Source organism: Canis lupus, chromosome 8 (genome assembly GCF_011100685.1).
Source record: "Canis lupus familiaris isolate Mischka breed German Shepherd chromosome 8, alternate assembly UU_Cfam_GSD_1.0, whole genome shotgun sequence".
Lineage (NCBI taxonomy): Eukaryota > Metazoa > Chordata > Mammalia > Carnivora > Canidae > Canis > Canis lupus.
The window spans coordinates 15,898,781-15,915,592 of record NC_049229.1 but is presented as its reverse complement, the minus strand read 5'-3'; the positions used below and the strand labels follow the sequence as shown (position 1 = coordinate 15,915,592).

The window sequence follows — 16,812 nt, the reverse complement described above, 5'->3', positions numbered from 1 at the left end:
ACTTGGATGAATCTCAAAGATTAAGCTGAGCGAAAGCTGCCAGCTTCAAAACACTGCATATATATGATTCCATTTATATAACCTCTTGGAATGACATGACCATAGTGATGAGCAAGAGATCGGAGCTTGCCAAGGAGAGTAAGTGAAGGGAACACACAACTAAAATAAATAGCACCAAGGTGTTTTTCAAGGTGACAGAAAACTTCTCTATATTCTGGTTATAGGAGTAGTTACATGAATCTTTACATGTGTTAAAATTCATAAAACTGTACACCAAAGTTCAGAGCAGCATTATTGCAATAGCGAAAAGATGGGAACAATCTTACTATCCATGGATAGACAAAATGTGGCAAGCAGAAACAATGGAATATTTAGTCTGAAAAAGGAAATTTTGATAGATGCTACCACATGGATGAACCTTAAAAATATTATGCTAAGTGAAATTAAGCCAGACACAAAGGAAAAATATTGTATGATTCCACTTAGATGAGGTCAAATGCATAAAGAAAGTCAAATTCGGGGCAGCCTGGGTGGCTCAGCGGTTTAGCGCCGCCTTCAGCCCAGGGCTGGATCCTGGAGACTCGGGATCGAGTCCCACACTGGGCTCCCTGCATGGAGTCTGCTTCTCCCTCTGCCTGTGTCTCTGCCTCTCTCTGTGTCTCTCATGAAGAAAGAAAGAAAAGAAAGAAAAGAAAGAAAGGCCAAATTCATTTTTAAAAAAAGTAAGAATAGGGGGCATTTGAGTGGCTTAGTGGTTGAACATCTCCTTTTGGCTCAGGTTGTGACCCTGGGATCCTGGGACTGAGTCCTGCATCAGGCTCCCCAGAGGGAGCCGGCTTCTCCTTCTGTCTATGTCTCTGCCTCTGCCTCTCTTTGTGTGTCTCTCATGAATAAATAAAATATTAAAAAAAAAAGAAAGTCAGAATAGTCAAATTCATAAAGAAAGAAAGTAGAACAGTTGTTACCCAGTGCTGAAGAAAGGAAGAGTAGGGAGTTGTTTAATGGGTACAAAGTTTCTATTTGGAATACATAAAAAATTATAGAGATGGAAAGGGATACTGGTGTACAACAATGTGAACGTAGGTAATGCCACAAAATTGTACACTTAACAAACTGTTAACAATAAAATGTTATCTATACTATATCACTACATAAAATATTCATAGGGACATATACCAAGTGAAAAAGAAGTCAATCTATGGAATTCAAAATGCAAAATTAAAAAGAAATTGATTAGATTTTTAAAAATTCATCTACATGTTTACAACAGACTCATCTAAAGTGAAAAAAAAATCAGGGATGCGTGGGTGGCTCAGTCAGTTAAGAGTTCAGCTCTTGGTTTCAGTTCAGGTCTTGATCTCAGGTTTGTGGGGTCAAGCTCAGTATCAGGGTCCATCTTCAGCAAGGGAGTCTGTTTCAGACTGTCTCTCACTCTCTCCCTCTGCCATTCCCCCTACTCATGCATATGTGTGTGCACACATGCACTCTCTCTTTCACCCTAAAATAAAATCTTTTAAAATAAATAAATAAAATAATCTGAAAAGTTGAACAAAAAAGGATGTAAACAGATATACCATACAAATATTAAGCAAAAGCATTAAATTATATCAATGTGAGGCAAAACAGATTTTAAGGCAGAGGAAGAATTACTTTATAATGATAAAAGTTTCAATTCACAAGGAAAATACAAAAATTTTGAATGTTTACAAGCCTAGTAACATAGGCTCTACTACACATGTATAGCTGAAACCAACAAAACCTTGAGAAAATGGATTATTCAAAATGATGGAATAAAACAAAAGACTTAGTAAGAATATAGATGATTTATACAATACCATTAACAATCTTGATCTAACAAATCTGAACATAATGTTCTACCCAACATCCAGAATACACACTCTTTTTAAGCACATACAATATTACAATATAGACCATATTCTGGGATACAAAGTAAAATCAAATTTCAAATAATTAAAACTTGATGGAGCATCTTCTATAATCACAATGTAAAGTCGAAAATTGATAAAAAGAAAAATGTCACTCAGAAATTAAAATTCCCATATATTCAGAAATTAAGGTTCCTATATGCTTAGAAATTAATATCAATAAAAAATACATTATTTTGTTTTTGTTTTGTTTTGTTTTTTTTTGTTTTGTTTTTAATTTTTAGAGAGGGAGGGAGAGGCAGAGGGAGAGGGAACGAAAATCTTAAGCAGGCTCCATGCCTAGCTCAGAGCCTGATGCAGGGCTTGATCTCATGACCCTGAGATCATGACCTGAACTGAAATCAAGAGTTTGACATTTAACCAATCAAACCACCCAGGTACCCCACAAGACAATGAAAAAAATCTTGAAGACAAATGGAAATTATTTTGAATTCTACAGTAACAAATTCCACAAAGCAAAACTTGTGAGATGCAGCTAAAGTCCCACATGGAAGCAAATTTATATCCTTAAATACATATATTAGTAAAGGAAATTAAAAATTAATGAGCTAAGCATCCATCATAAGAAATCAGATCCAAAGTAAAATACACCCAAAGAGATTAGAAGGGAAAAAAATTAAGAGACATTAATTAAATAGGAAAGTAAACACACCACTGAGAGAATTATCAAAGCCAAAAGTTTGTTCTTTGAAAAGACTGAAAAAGTGACAAACTCTGGGAAAACTGATCAAGAAGAAAAGAGAAAATACACAAACAATATCAAAAATAATAAGAGAAAAAAAAAATAATAAGAGAATATTAACATCTTTATGACAATGTATTTGAAAATGGAGATGTAACAGAAACATTCCCAGAAAAAAATATAACAGCAAAACTGATTTAGTACACATGGATAACTTGAATAAGCCTACAATTTTCAAAGAATTAATCAGGAGTAAAAAATATTCCTAGGAAGTACCATATTCCAGAAATTATCATCACTCCAATCTTATTTGGAATTAATCCAATGTTACCTTAAAATCTCTAGAGTATAAGATAGCAAAATCTTTAGGATAGCAAAAATCTTGCTACCAAACCTATATAATAATATAAGAAGCAAATTTCATTAATGAACATAGATGTAAAAATCATAAAATATTAGCAAGCAGAAATCAGCATAAAAGTAGTAATGTACTGTAACTAAATTGTGTGCTCTCATTATTCAGTATTTGAAAAGAAATTAATATATCCATTAAACATTAAAAAAGAAAATCAAAAGATAGGCCAAAAAATCTATAGAGATGAAGCATCTTGATAAAATTCAACATGCATTTTGTAAAAAAAACAAAAAAAACCTCTTTGCATTCTAACAATATAATAAATCTGATAACAGGTATCTTTAAAAAAGCAACGAACAAAAAAAATCCTCTAAGAGACTGCAGAATTTAGAGCTAATCAGGCAGAAATTAAAAATCAATTGAATGAGATGCAATCCAAACTAGAAGTCCTAACGACGAGGGTTAACGAGGTGGAAGAACGAGTGAGTGACATAGAAGACAAGTTGATAGCAAAGAGGGAAACTGAGGAAAAAAGAGACAATTAAAAGACCATGAAGACAGATTAAGGGAAATAAACGACAGCCTGAGGAAGAAAAACCTACGTTTAATTGGTGTTCCCGAGGGCGCCGAAAGGGCCAGAGGGCCAGAATATGTATTTGAACAAATTCTAGCTGAAAACTTTCCTAATCTGGGAAGGGAATCTAATCAGGCATTCAGATCCAGGAAATAGAGAGATCCCCCCCTAAAATCAATAAAAACCGTTCAACACCTCGATATTTAATAGTGAAGCTTGCAAATTCCAAAGATAAAGAGAAGATCCTTAAAGCAGCAAGAGACAAGAAATCCCTGACTTTTATGGGGAGGAGTATTAGGGTAACAGCAGACCTCTCCACAGAGACCTGGCAGGCCAGAAAGGGCTGGCAGGATATATTCAGGGTCCTAAATGAGAAGAACATGCAACCAAGAATCCTTTATCCAGCAAGGCTCTCATTCAAAATGGAAGGAGAGATAAAGAGCTTCCAAGACAGGCAGCAACTAAAAGAATATGTGACCTCCAAACCAGCTCTGCAAGAAATTTTAAGGGGGACTCTTAAAATTCCCCTTTAAGAAGAAGTTCAGTGGAACAATCCACAAAAACAAGGACTGAATAGGTATCATGATGACACTAAACTCATATCTTTCAATAGTAACTCTGAATGTGAACGGGCTTAATGACCCCATCAAAAGGCGCAGGGTTTCAGACTGGATAAAAAAGCAGGACCCATCTATTTGCTGTCTACAAGAGACTCATTTTAGACAGAAGGACACCTACAGCCTGAAAATAAAAGGCTGGAGAACCATTTACCATTCGAATGGTCCTCAAAAGAAAGCAGGGGTAGCCATCCTTATATCAGATAAACTAAAATTTACCCCGAAGACTGTAGTGAGAGATGAAGAGGGACACTATATCATACTTAAAGGATCTATTCAACAAGAGGACTTAACAATCCTCAATATATATGCCCCGAATGTGGGAGCTGCCAAATATATAAATCAATTATTAACCAAAGTGAAGAAATACTTAGATAATAATACACTTATACTTGGTGACTTCAATCTAGCTCTTTCTATACTCGATAGGTCTTCTAAGCACAACATCTCCAAAGAAACGAGAGCTTTAAATGATACACTGGACCAGATGGATTTCACAGATATCTACAGAACTTTACATCCAAACTCAACTGAATACACATTCTTCTCAAGTGCACATGGAACTTTCTCCAGAATAGACCACATATTGGGTCACAAATCGGGTCTGAACCGATACCAAAAAATTGGGATCGTCCCCTGCATATTCTCAGACCATAATGCCTTGAAATTAGAACTAAATCACAACAAGAAGTTTGGAAGGACCTCAAACACGTGGAGGTTAAGGACCATCCTGCTAAAAGATGAAAGGGTCAACCAGGAAATTAAGGAAGAATTAAAAAGATTCATGGAAACTAATGAGAATGAAGATATAACCGTTCAAAATCTTTGGGATGCAGCAAAAGCAGTCCTAAGGGGGAAATACATCGCAATACAAGCATCCATTCAAAAACTGGAAAGAACTCAAATACAAAAGCTAACCTTACACATAAAGGAGCTAGAGAAAAAACAGCAAATAGATCCTACACCCTGGAGAAGAAGGGAGTTAATAAAGATTCGAGCAGAACTCAATGAAATCGAGAACAGAAGAACTGTGGAACAGATCAACAGAACCAGGAGTTGGTTCTTTGAAAGAATTAATAAGATAGATAAACCATTAGCCAGCCTTATTAAAAAGAAGAGAGAGAAGACTCAAATTAATGAAATCATGAATGAGAAAGGAGAGATCACTACCAACACCAAGGAAATACAAACGATTTTAAAAACATATTATGAACAGCTATACGCCAATAAATTAGGCAATCTAGAAGAAATGGACGCATTCCTGGAGAGTCACAAACTACCAAAACTGTAACAGGAAGAAATAGAAAACCTGAACAGGCCAATAACCAGGGAGGAAATTGAAGCAGTCATCAAAAACCTCCCAAGACACAAGAGTCCAGGGCCAGATGGCTTCCCAGGGGAATTTTATCAAACGTTTAAAGAAGAAACCATACCTATTCTCCTAAAGCTGTTTGGAAAGATAGAAAGAGATGGAGTACTTCCAAATTCGTTCTATGAGGCCAGCATCACCTTAATTCCAAAACCAGACAAAGACCCCACCAAAAAGGAGAATTACAGACCAATATCCCTGATGAACATGGATGCAAAAATTCTCAACAAGATACTGGCCAATAGGATCCAACAGTACATTAAGAAAATTATTCACCATGACCAAGTAGGATTTATCCCTGGGACACAAGGCTGGTTCAACACCCGTAAAACAATCAATGTGATTCATCATATCATCAAGAGAAAAACCAAGAACCATATGATCCTCTCATTAGATGCAGAGAAAGCATTTGACAAAATACAGCATCCATTTCTGATCAAAACTCTTCAGAGTGTAGGGATAGAGGGAACATTCCTCGACATCTTAAAAGCCATCTATGAAAAGCCCACAGCAAATATCATTCTCAATGGGGACGCACTGGGAGCCTTTCTCCTAAGATCAGGAACAAGACAGGGATGTCCACTCTCACCACTGCTATTCAACATAGTACTGGAAGTCCTAGCCTCAGCAATCAGACAACAAAAAGACATTAAAGGCATTCAAATTGGCAAAGAAGAAGTCAAACTCTTCTTCGCCGATGACATGATACTCTACATAGAAAACCCAAAAGCCTCCACCCCAAGATTGCTGGAACTCATACAGCAATTTGGCAGTGTGGCAGGATAAAAAATCAATGCCCAGAAATCAGTGGCATTTCTATACACTAACAATGAGACTGAAGAAAGAGAAATTAAGGAGTCAATCCCATTTACAATTGCACTCAAAAGCATAAGATACCTAGGAATAAACCTAACCAAAGATGTAAAGCATCTATACCCTCAAAACTATAGAACACTTCTGAAAGAAATGAGGAAGACACAAAGAGATGGAAAAATATTCCATGCTCATGGATTGGCAGAATTAATATTGTGAAAATGTCAATGTTACCCAGGGCAATATACACGTTTAATGCAATCCCTATCAAAATACCATGGACTTTCTTCAGAGAGTTAGAACAAATTATTTTAAGATTTGTGTGGAATCAGAAAAGACCCCGAATAGCCAGGGGAATTTTAAAAAAGAAAACCATATCTGGGGGCATCACAATGCCAGATTTCAGGTTGTACTACAAAGCTGTGGTCATCAAGACAGTGTGGTACTGGCACAAAAACAGACACACAGATCAGTGGAACAGAATAGAAAATCCAGAAGTGGACCCTGAACTTTATGGTCAACTAATATTCGATAAAGGAGGAAAGACTATCCATTGGAAGAAAGACAGTCTCTTCAATAGATGGTGCTGGGAAAATTGAACATCCACATGCAGAAGAATGAAACTAGACCACTCTCTTGCACCATACACAAAGATAAACTCAAGATGGATGAAAGATCTAAATGTGAAACAAGATTCCATCAAAATCCTAGAGAAGAACACAGGCAACACCCTTTTTGAACTCGGCCATAGTAACTTCTTGCAACATACATCCACGAAGGCTAAAGAAACAAAAGCAAAAATGAACTATTGGGCCTTCATCAAGATAAGAAGCTTTTGCACAGCAAAGGATACAGTCAACAAAACTCAAAGACAACCTACAGAATGGGAGAAGATATTTGCAAATGACATATCAGATAAAGGGCTAGTTTCCAAGATCTATAAAGAACTTATTAAACTCAACACCAAAGAAACAAACAATCCAATCATGAAATGGGCAAAAGACATGAACAGAAATCTCACAGAGGAAGACATAGACATGGCCAACATGCATATGAGAAAATGCTCTGCATCACTTGCCATCAGGGAAATACAAATCAAAACCACAATTAGATACCACCTCACACCAGTGAGAATGAGGCAAATTAACAAGGCAGGAAACAACAAATGTTGGAGAGGATGTTGGTGGGAATGTGAACTGGTGCAGCCACTCTGGAAAACTGTGTGGAGGTTCCTCAAACAGTTAAAAATAGACCTGCCCTACGACCCAGCAATTGCACTGTTGGGGATTTACCCCAAAGATACAAATGCAATGAAACGCCGGGACACCTGCACCCTGATGTTTATAGCAGCAATGGCCACGATAGCCAAACTGTGGAAGGAGCCTCGGTGTCCAATGAAAGATGAATGGATAAAGAAGATGTGGTTTATGTATACAATGGAATATTACTCAGCTATTAGAAATGACAAATACCCACCATTTGCTTCAACGTGGATGGAACTGGAGGGTATTATGCTGAGTGAAGTAAGTCAGTCGGAGAAGGACAAACATTGCATGTTCTCATTCATTTGGGGAATATAAATAATAGTGAAAGGGAATATAAGGGAAGGGAGAAGAAATGTGTGGGAAATATCAGAAAGGGAGACAGAACGTAAAGACTGCTAACTCTGGGAAACAAACTAGGGGTGGTAGAAGGGGAGGAGGACGGGGGTGGGAGTGAATGGGTGACGGGCACTGGGGATTATTCTGTATGTTAGTAAATTGAACACCAATAAAAAATAAATTAAAAAAAATCCTCTAAGAATGGTAAAACATGAAAATTCATTCCTTTGATGCTGGAACAAATCAGGAATCTTGGCTATTCACTCTTCTTTGAACCTAAATTTGAGGTCCTTGCATAAGCAGTACAGCAATGCAAAACCCCGTGGGGAAAAATATTAAACTTTACTAAGAGATATAAAAGAAAATCTAAATAAAAGGGTATATTTACTGTGGTCACAGACTGGAAAACTCAAAATTATAAAAGTGTCAGTTCTGTTCATGTTGAATGTAGGCAAGCCCTCTGGAATTCAGGAGCAGAGTTGGTGAGTATAGATAGCAATCTATGAGGGCCACTAAAATATTACTTGAATAAATTCAAAGCATGGTGTCAGTTTACTGAGGCTTCTATATGTCACTCTTAACTGGAAGTTTAAAAGCATTCCTCAACAATATCCACTATACATGTAGTTGCGATGAATTAAAATTCAGAAAACAATCCACTGCACTCCTCTGGCAACTTATTATCTAAATTTGAAACTTATATTTGTGCTTTCCATGAAACTGTTTACAAGAGAAAATGGAAGGTATATAAAACTGAATTTTTTTTGCAAAATTTGTTCAGAAATGTTTTCCTCAACCTGTGAGAGAAAATAAGTTTCTGCCTAATAATTTTAAGATAATAAAATCAGTTTCTTCCTATCCCCACTAAATAAAGGTTTGACAAATATTTACAGGTTTAAAGGGACTATTCACTTGTCTCTGTCCAGTCTACCTATCGGAGTACTTGTCAGAGATTTTAATTATTTACCTATCTGTCCCTTCCAATTAAGACATGTGAATCAAAGGAGGCTTATAGTTCTCATTGTGCCTGACTTCCAATACTCAAGAAATATGTGTTGAAAAAAAAATGTGTGTTGAATTAATAAAATCCTGTGTTATAGATAAGGCTCTAAGAGAAGTTAATCAACCAGGTTATATACTCCAAACTAATAAGCAGTAAACTACTCATTTATTTATCAAGTATTTATTGTTCTAGGTCCTAGAATGTAGCATTAAGTCCTAGACCTGATTCCTTCTTGTTCTTTTTATAAAAGTAGGGAAAAAAATTCTTTAACCTCATTTTTTTAGTAATAAAATTTCTCTCACAGGATTATAGCTGAGAAGGAGAAACTTATTTGAGAGGACATCACTACTGAACTGGTTAGTAGTACATCAGTTTTGTAGACATGAAGAAGACAATCCCTTGCTAGGTCAACATGAAGAGACCAGACAAACTAGGAACCAAATTTCAAACTTTTGTCTAAAAAACAATTGAAGAAATCGTAAAATCTGGAATAACAGAAAGATATTACAGTAACTCAAAGGTTAAGACTGAGGGGTGCCTGAGCGGTTCAGTTGGTTCAGTTTGCCTTTGGCTCAGCTGGTAATCCTGGGGTGCTGGGACTGAGCTATGCATCTAGCTCCCCGCTCAGCGGGGAGCCTGCTTCTCCCTCTCCCTCTGCCTCTGCCTCTCCCCCTGCTTGTCCTCTAGCTCCTCCCTCTGTCTCCTTCTTACTCTCTAATAAATAAAATTTTTTTAAAAAAATTTTAAAAATTTTTAAAAAAATCTACGTTATTTGCTGAACTGTTTATCTGGAGTTTTTCACAAAGTACTGGTTTTATTTTCTTCTATCTAAATATATTCTATATTCTAATTAACACTTTCCATTTGGATGGCCTCTAAGTAATAATCAGATAAAACAATCACAGAAAGCTATAGCAAGATAGTCTAATATTAAGAGAAATTTTAAATTAAGCACTTAAGTAAAAATAACTTTCAAGACATTTGGCATTTTTAAGTAAAAATTGCTTAGAGAGTTATTTCTCAATTATAAATTTCAAAATGTGAAACTCCTACATTTGTAATCATAGTGTGATATTACAGCACCTTTTGTAAAGAACTTACAGAATTCCAAGCATTTTCAGCCCCACAAATATGTGCCAAGGCTAGGTTTTTTTCACAGCTTTTTCATTCAAATTCAAAAACTACTATGTCATTGATAGTAATTTTTTATAGCAATTCACCTTTTATTGAGTTCTGTAAATCATTCACCTTAAGTTTTCACAGGAGGAACACTTTTTACAAATATTTTAATTAGCCTATGTTGATTTCATTTAAATTATGTAATTATGATCACAGATAAACAGATTTGGGGACAAACACAAGTGACTCTTGGTAAGTATATAAATCGACTGAACTAGTAGGAGTAGAAGCATCCACAAGAGATCAATGTACTAACCTAACCATTAAGTACACCACAGGCATCAGTCAGCATGTTTATATCTAAAGAAATGCAGAACTTTAGTTATGCTACAAAATCATTAAGTGGAAGCCATTTAAGGTCATTTTAATTTTGTATTGAAAATTTTAAATATTTTTGGCCATTATGGTACCAACAAAATATAAGGATAGACCAAGTAAACTCAGCAACTCTATCAAAAAAAACAGATGTAGGGAATCCTTGGGTGGCTCAGCGGTTGAGACCCTGCCTTCTGCCCGGGGCGTGATCCTGGAGTCCCGCAACAGGCTCCCTGCATGGACCCTGCTTCTCCCTCTGCCTGTGTCTCTACCAATCTGTCTCTCTGTCTCTCTTTCTCTGTCTCTCTCCCCCCTGCATCAGGCTCCCTACATGGAGCCTGCTTCTCCCTCTGCCTGTGTCTCTGCCTCTCTCTCTCTCTCTCTCTCAATCTCGGGATGACTGAAAAATAATATTTTTAAATGTAAGGGATAAAATTTTATTTCTAGATATGCAACAAACAGACCTATCATGTTAGATACATTATTATATGGGTTACTGAAGTTTAACCTTAGTATTATATCTTATCAGATACATGCCCTTGTTTGCTAAAGAACACCACCTAGTGTACAGCTCCATCTAGTGGAGAAATAGACAAACATCTCCAGACCGTTTTCAGTCCTAAGGAATTTCACAGTAAACTAAGCAAAACGGATTTCTAAAAAGGCCAACTTTTCACTTATACTGTGGAATTATGACATTTTATCTAATCAATATTCTAACCAACATTTTCTATTTGAACAGTTATATTTTTGAATATTTGAAATTTCCTCACCATCTTCTAACAGATTTTTCCATATGATCAAAAGTAATAGCAGTTGATTTTGCGAAAGAAAAACTTAGTATTCATACTGTCCATCTAAAGAGGATAAAAGACAAAAAAGTTACTCCATAAATATTAAGTGACATTCTGCAAGGAAATATCAATGTTAAAGTCCCTTCAAACTTCCTTTGGTCATGGTAACAAGAAGCTAGAGGATATAGACAAAACACAAGCAGGGTCTGTAAAACACTCTGTTGATCTTTCCCCAGTGATGAATAACCATGAAAAATTTTTTGTATTTTTAAAAATTTGATGAAATTCCTTTATGTTGTAACAGACTAGTTCCCCTTTAAATAACTTTTAAAATACACACATTTTAAAAATATAAAACATTCTAATCATTGATAAATCTAAATTTCAAATCAAACTTTATTTTTGAGTCGTGATACAAAACATACAAATTTAACTTAATAAAAGCCCAATAAAATCAGGCACCAACATGAGTGAGAGGGAATATGGACCTGAGGAACCCATCAAAAGCTTCATGTCATCCACGTTTCAGCCATCTTGAAAGAGGATTAGGGAAGAGTAGAACTAGAGCCTTGGGTGAAAAGCAGAGACACTAGTGATGTTAAAAGATTAGGTGAGAGAAAAATTTGCATGGCTCTTACTTCCCCCATGTTACATTAGGACAAGTCTTATTTATCTCTGCCACCAATACAGAAATCAGCAGTGATAACCCAAGCTGTAAGTTCCATGGGCTAATGTCAAGGCAGGGCAAAAATACTACTAGGTAATGAAAAGAGGTAAGATCTCAGTCTATTTGGGCTGCTTTAACAAAGATACCATAAACTAGATGGCTCACAAACAAATTTATTTCTCACAGTTCTGGAGGCTGGAAGTCTGACATTGGGCTATGGGCAAAGTTGAGTTCTGGTGAGAGTCCTCTTCTGGGTTGCAGACTACTAACTTCTAATTGTATTCTTGCATGGCAGAGAGCAGAGAAGAGAAGCAAAACTCTCTGATGACTTATAAAGACACTAACCCCATTCAATGAGAGCAGAGCCCTCATGACATTTATTGCATTCTAATTATCTCCTAAAGTCCCACCTCACATACCATCATATTGGGGGATAGGGTTTCAACATATGAACTGTGCAGGGGTTGGAGAGAGACACAAACATTCAGTTCATAACAAAATGTAACCATCATTTACTCTTCTACCTCTTCTCCAAAACCTAGACTTGCTGGAATATAATCATAGCAGCTCCTATTCCCAAATGTGCCAGAAAACTGCATTTCCTAATCTTCTTTACATCTGGGTCATGAGATGGAGTTGAAGCCAAAGCAGTGTAAGCAGAAGTAGTATGTCAATTTCTGGACTCACCCTTATTCTATAAGATCCTCTAAACCTCTCTTCCCCTCCTGTAACAATCGTGAAAACTCCATTGGAGATGCTGGCATCACAAGATAAAAGGGATGCTTACCTCTAAGCCAAATGCTGTATGAGTGAGAAATAAACGTGTTGTATTAAGCCATGATATGGGACTTAGTGCAGCATAGCCTCTCTTAACCTAATATACAACTTAGAGAGTTCCTCCAGCCTCCAATCCTGACCAGAGGAGTTCCCTAGTGCAGTAACAACAAATGTCAACAGTGATTCTGTGGAGCCTAAAATTTTAACTCCAAGCTCACCCTATCCCCTTGTCTGAAAATACATACAACATACTTTCACACATACATACTCACACACATTTCATTTTTTAGACCACATGTATCACTCAGTTCAGTTCCATCACCATGTCTAAACCCCAGATATGGCAAAAGATGGTACACACGAACTGTGTACTGGCTGAATAAACTACAGCTGACTCTTAAACAAGTTTAAACATATGCAGATTTTTAAAATATAATTTATATTTATAGTACTATAATGTATTTTCTCTTCCTTATGATTTTCTCTTTTCTTTTTTAAAAGATTTTATTTTTAAGTAATCTCTATACCCAGCATGGGTCTCGAATTTACAACCCCAAGAGCAAGAGTCACATACTCTATCAACTAATTCAGCCAGGTGCCCCCATTATGATTTTCTTAATAACATTTTCTTTTCTCTATCTTACTTTGTTGTAAAAATACAGTATATAATATACAAAACATAAAATATATGTGTTGTTTATATTATCAGTAGGCTTTCAGTCAACACTAGGCTATTAGTAGGTAAGTTTTTGGAGAGTCAGAAGTTATACATGGATTTTCAATTGAGAGAGGGGGGACACCCCAAACCCCTGCGCTGCTGAAAGGTAGCGCAATTCAATTGATATTGAATCAATTTAAAGAACTGAATAAATGAACAGACTGTAAAATGTTAATTGATCAGCTCCTTGTAGAAATGCACCATTTCAATTAAACAGCCAGCTGCCTCTAGAAGCTAGAAAAGATAACAAAGTCTCCCTTAGAGACTCTACACAGGAACACAGTCCTACTGACATCATTTTGGCCCTGTGGGAATAAATTCAGATTTCTGACTCCTAAACAGTAACATAATAAATTTATGTTGTTTTAAGCCACTAAATTTGTGGTGATTTGTTATACCTGTTGCAGCAACAGGAAACTAATACACATACCTTATGAGTTTCTAGCTCTCACACTACCTAGCATGTTCAGAGACATTTTCAGGTTCTCTTATAAAACACATTTAAAATAAAAGAGGGGCCACAGTCATGAATCAACTGGAAAATGAATTCTCGGTGACCAGGAACCTGCCCTAAGTGTATCTCCAGTCTTCCTGGAGGGATTATTTCTCATATCAGGAGAGAGTCCTAATCCAGCACAGCCATATATGAGGTGAAGTTTAAACATTTTCAATTAGAACTCCCTTTCATTCAGTCACTTCCTAGAACTAATTCAGGGCTGACTATGTGGAATCATAAAATGAATATCTGGATACAGGTGCCAGCATTTTTCAATTCTGTAGCCTCTGACAAATCACTTCACTTTTCTGTTCTAGGAAACTGAATCCCAAGCTAATAAAATTTCCAAAACAAAAATTGTTGGTAGGCTTTTATTTGATAAATGACTTAAAAAATGGAGGCAACTACCTTCAACAACCAGAAGATAAAGAACATTTTAGCAGAACATACCTTCAAGAAAGACAACATTTTACTCTGAGTTAATTTAACTTTGTAAAAAAGCCAGGAAGATTCTGGGAAGATTGGGGTGGAGTCAGTTTTTCAATCTTCCCAACTATCTTCATAAAAACAGAGCAACCAGGATAGCAAAATGAAACCATAAACAAAATATTTACCACAAAAGTAGGTAAACACCAATATACAACACCAACAATTCTGAGACCTGCATGACATCCAGCATCTGCGCACGTAGAAGAGGGAAACAACAGGGAGCAAAGAGATGTCTAACAGTCAGGAGATTCCCTGTTAGCAGCAGGGATGCTCTCCACAAGCATGTAAGTGCAAAAGGTCTGAAGGGAAGGAGCTGAATAGTTAGAGCCTTATGAACTGTCAAAACACATGGACAAAGTTTCTTACACACTGAGGAGAAACTGGAAACAGAGTGTGAATTTATAGGAAAGATACAATATGGACAAAGTAAAAATAAAGTCCAAAAATAAACATAAAGTCCAGCTGGGGAAGGGGAGCTGGTAGAGCCAAAAGATCTTTAAAAAAAAGTTACTGGTCATTCTTTAAAACTTCTCAAAAACAACAGGAAACATTTTTATAACTAGTTACTTACATTTAAGTAAGTACATTAGTTAAGTATGTAAGTTAAGCAGTAATAACAGTACATTATCTTTTGACCAATCACTTGGAAGATTTCAAAGGGCTTAAAAATCTTTGTATTCTTATACCGATAGATTACTACTAACCTATAATCATTAGGGTAAGTCAGAGCTGATTCACTGTTAATGTCAAAAGACAGTTAATTCTTAATTGATAAAATTCACTGATGATAGAAAAAAAAAATCATGAGACACAAATTCTAGATACTACCCAAATGACCACATCCTTTGGAAAATAGTCCAGAATTCACTAAAACAAAAGTAGAAAGAAAGAAAAAAGGATCACCCCTTACATTCACCACCAAAATATACTCTTAAAATCTTAGTGTGCTCTTTGTCATTTTTTACATATTTATACATATAATCAATATCTACACATATTTAATTTTTTTAAAGATTTTATTTATTCATAAGAGACACAGAGAGAGAGGCAGAGATGCAGGCAGAGGGAGAAGCAGGCTCCTCTCAGGGAGCCTGATGTGGGACTTGATCCCAGGACTCCAGGATCACGCCCTGGGCCAAAGGCAGCCGCTCAACCCCTGAACCACCCACCCCTACCCCCCTCGTCCCCACATATTTAATTTTTTACAATACTATATCATAAGCACTTTTGTTCAAAACACTTCAATAACCACTGACTTTAATATCTCACTGGATGGAAATATTGTTATTTTCTGTTAGGAAAAGTACTAGAAGGAGCATCTTTGTGGCAGCTTTTTGAAATCTCACTATTAAATGTGGCAATGTTAAATATCAGTCTAAATTTTGATCCACTAATAGGCAAATCATACAATCTTTTGCTTCTCATAAAGTAATTCCTAAAAGCAAGAACACAATTTAGAGGAAAAATTATTCCAAAAAACTTTAGTGAAGAAAATATTTATCTAATTCTTAAGGTATATTTGCACACAGAGCAAACATGAGCTTTCAGAATCAACTGGTTAGTAATCATGTGATTAAATATTTTAATTGAGATTTTAATTCTAAAATGGCTAACAAAAATAGAGGCATTTTAAAGATATGTACATAGAATTTACTTTAAGCTAAGATGGAAATTAATCACCTCATGAAATAAAGACAGTAGAGATAAACCACTGAAATCCTAAACTGAGTTTCTTACCAGTAAAGAATCTACAGTGAGTTTTTTTATGTGAACTTCCTAAATTACTGCTTACTTACCCAAATGAATTACAATAATCTTGCCCACTGTGCCAGCTCATGCCACTGAATAAAATGTTCTACTTTGGGAAATCATATGCTATATCACACAGTATCTGTAGCTCTCATGCTGGTAATAAGCTGTTTGACATAAATTAAGGAAATGGCTTTGTTTATATTAAATTTAAAAGATAATAAAAGTATTACAGTACTAATTAGTATTAAGACATGTGCTTTAAAAAGTCATACTTCAGAAAATACTTCATTAAAATGAGCAAATTTAAATATTTAAAATTTTTCAGGTTATGTGTATGGTTGAGACTTAATGCAAAACACCATTTTAACACTCGAATGCAAATAGCATCTGTAAAAAATTACCATTCAAATACCATCCAAGAAGTAGAGTAATAGTATAAAAATTTTTCTAATTATGTGATGACCACTTAGATCCTTGCATCTTAACATAAAATTACATGAGGTTAGGTCATACTTGATAAGACATTACTTCCTAATATCGAAACATCATTTAAAATAAAAATACAGGGATCCCTGGGTGGCGCAGCGGTTTGGCGCCTGCCTTTGGCTCAGGGCGCGATCCTGGAGACCCAGGATCGAATCCCACGTCGGGCTCCCGGTGCATGG

At 36.0% G+C, this 16,812-nt stretch overlaps 1 protein-coding gene across 14 annotated transcripts in view; it reads right to left on the bottom strand.

Annotated features, from left to right (window-relative positions):
- Positions 1 to 16,812, bottom strand: part of MIPOL1 (mirror-image polydactyly 1) — a 328,218-nt gene that overhangs the window by 289,483 nt on the left and 21,923 nt on the right. For 3 of the 14 annotated variants that reach the window (XM_038544524.1, XM_038544532.1, XM_038544527.1), the window contains exon 2: positions 11,228 to 11,311. The exons of the other annotated variants lie outside the window; for them this stretch is intronic. The gene's annotated coding sequence lies outside the window, so the exon portion shown is untranslated. The remainder of the gene's footprint in view (positions 1 to 11,227; positions 11,312 to 16,812) is intronic. 14 annotated transcript variants of the gene reach the window in all.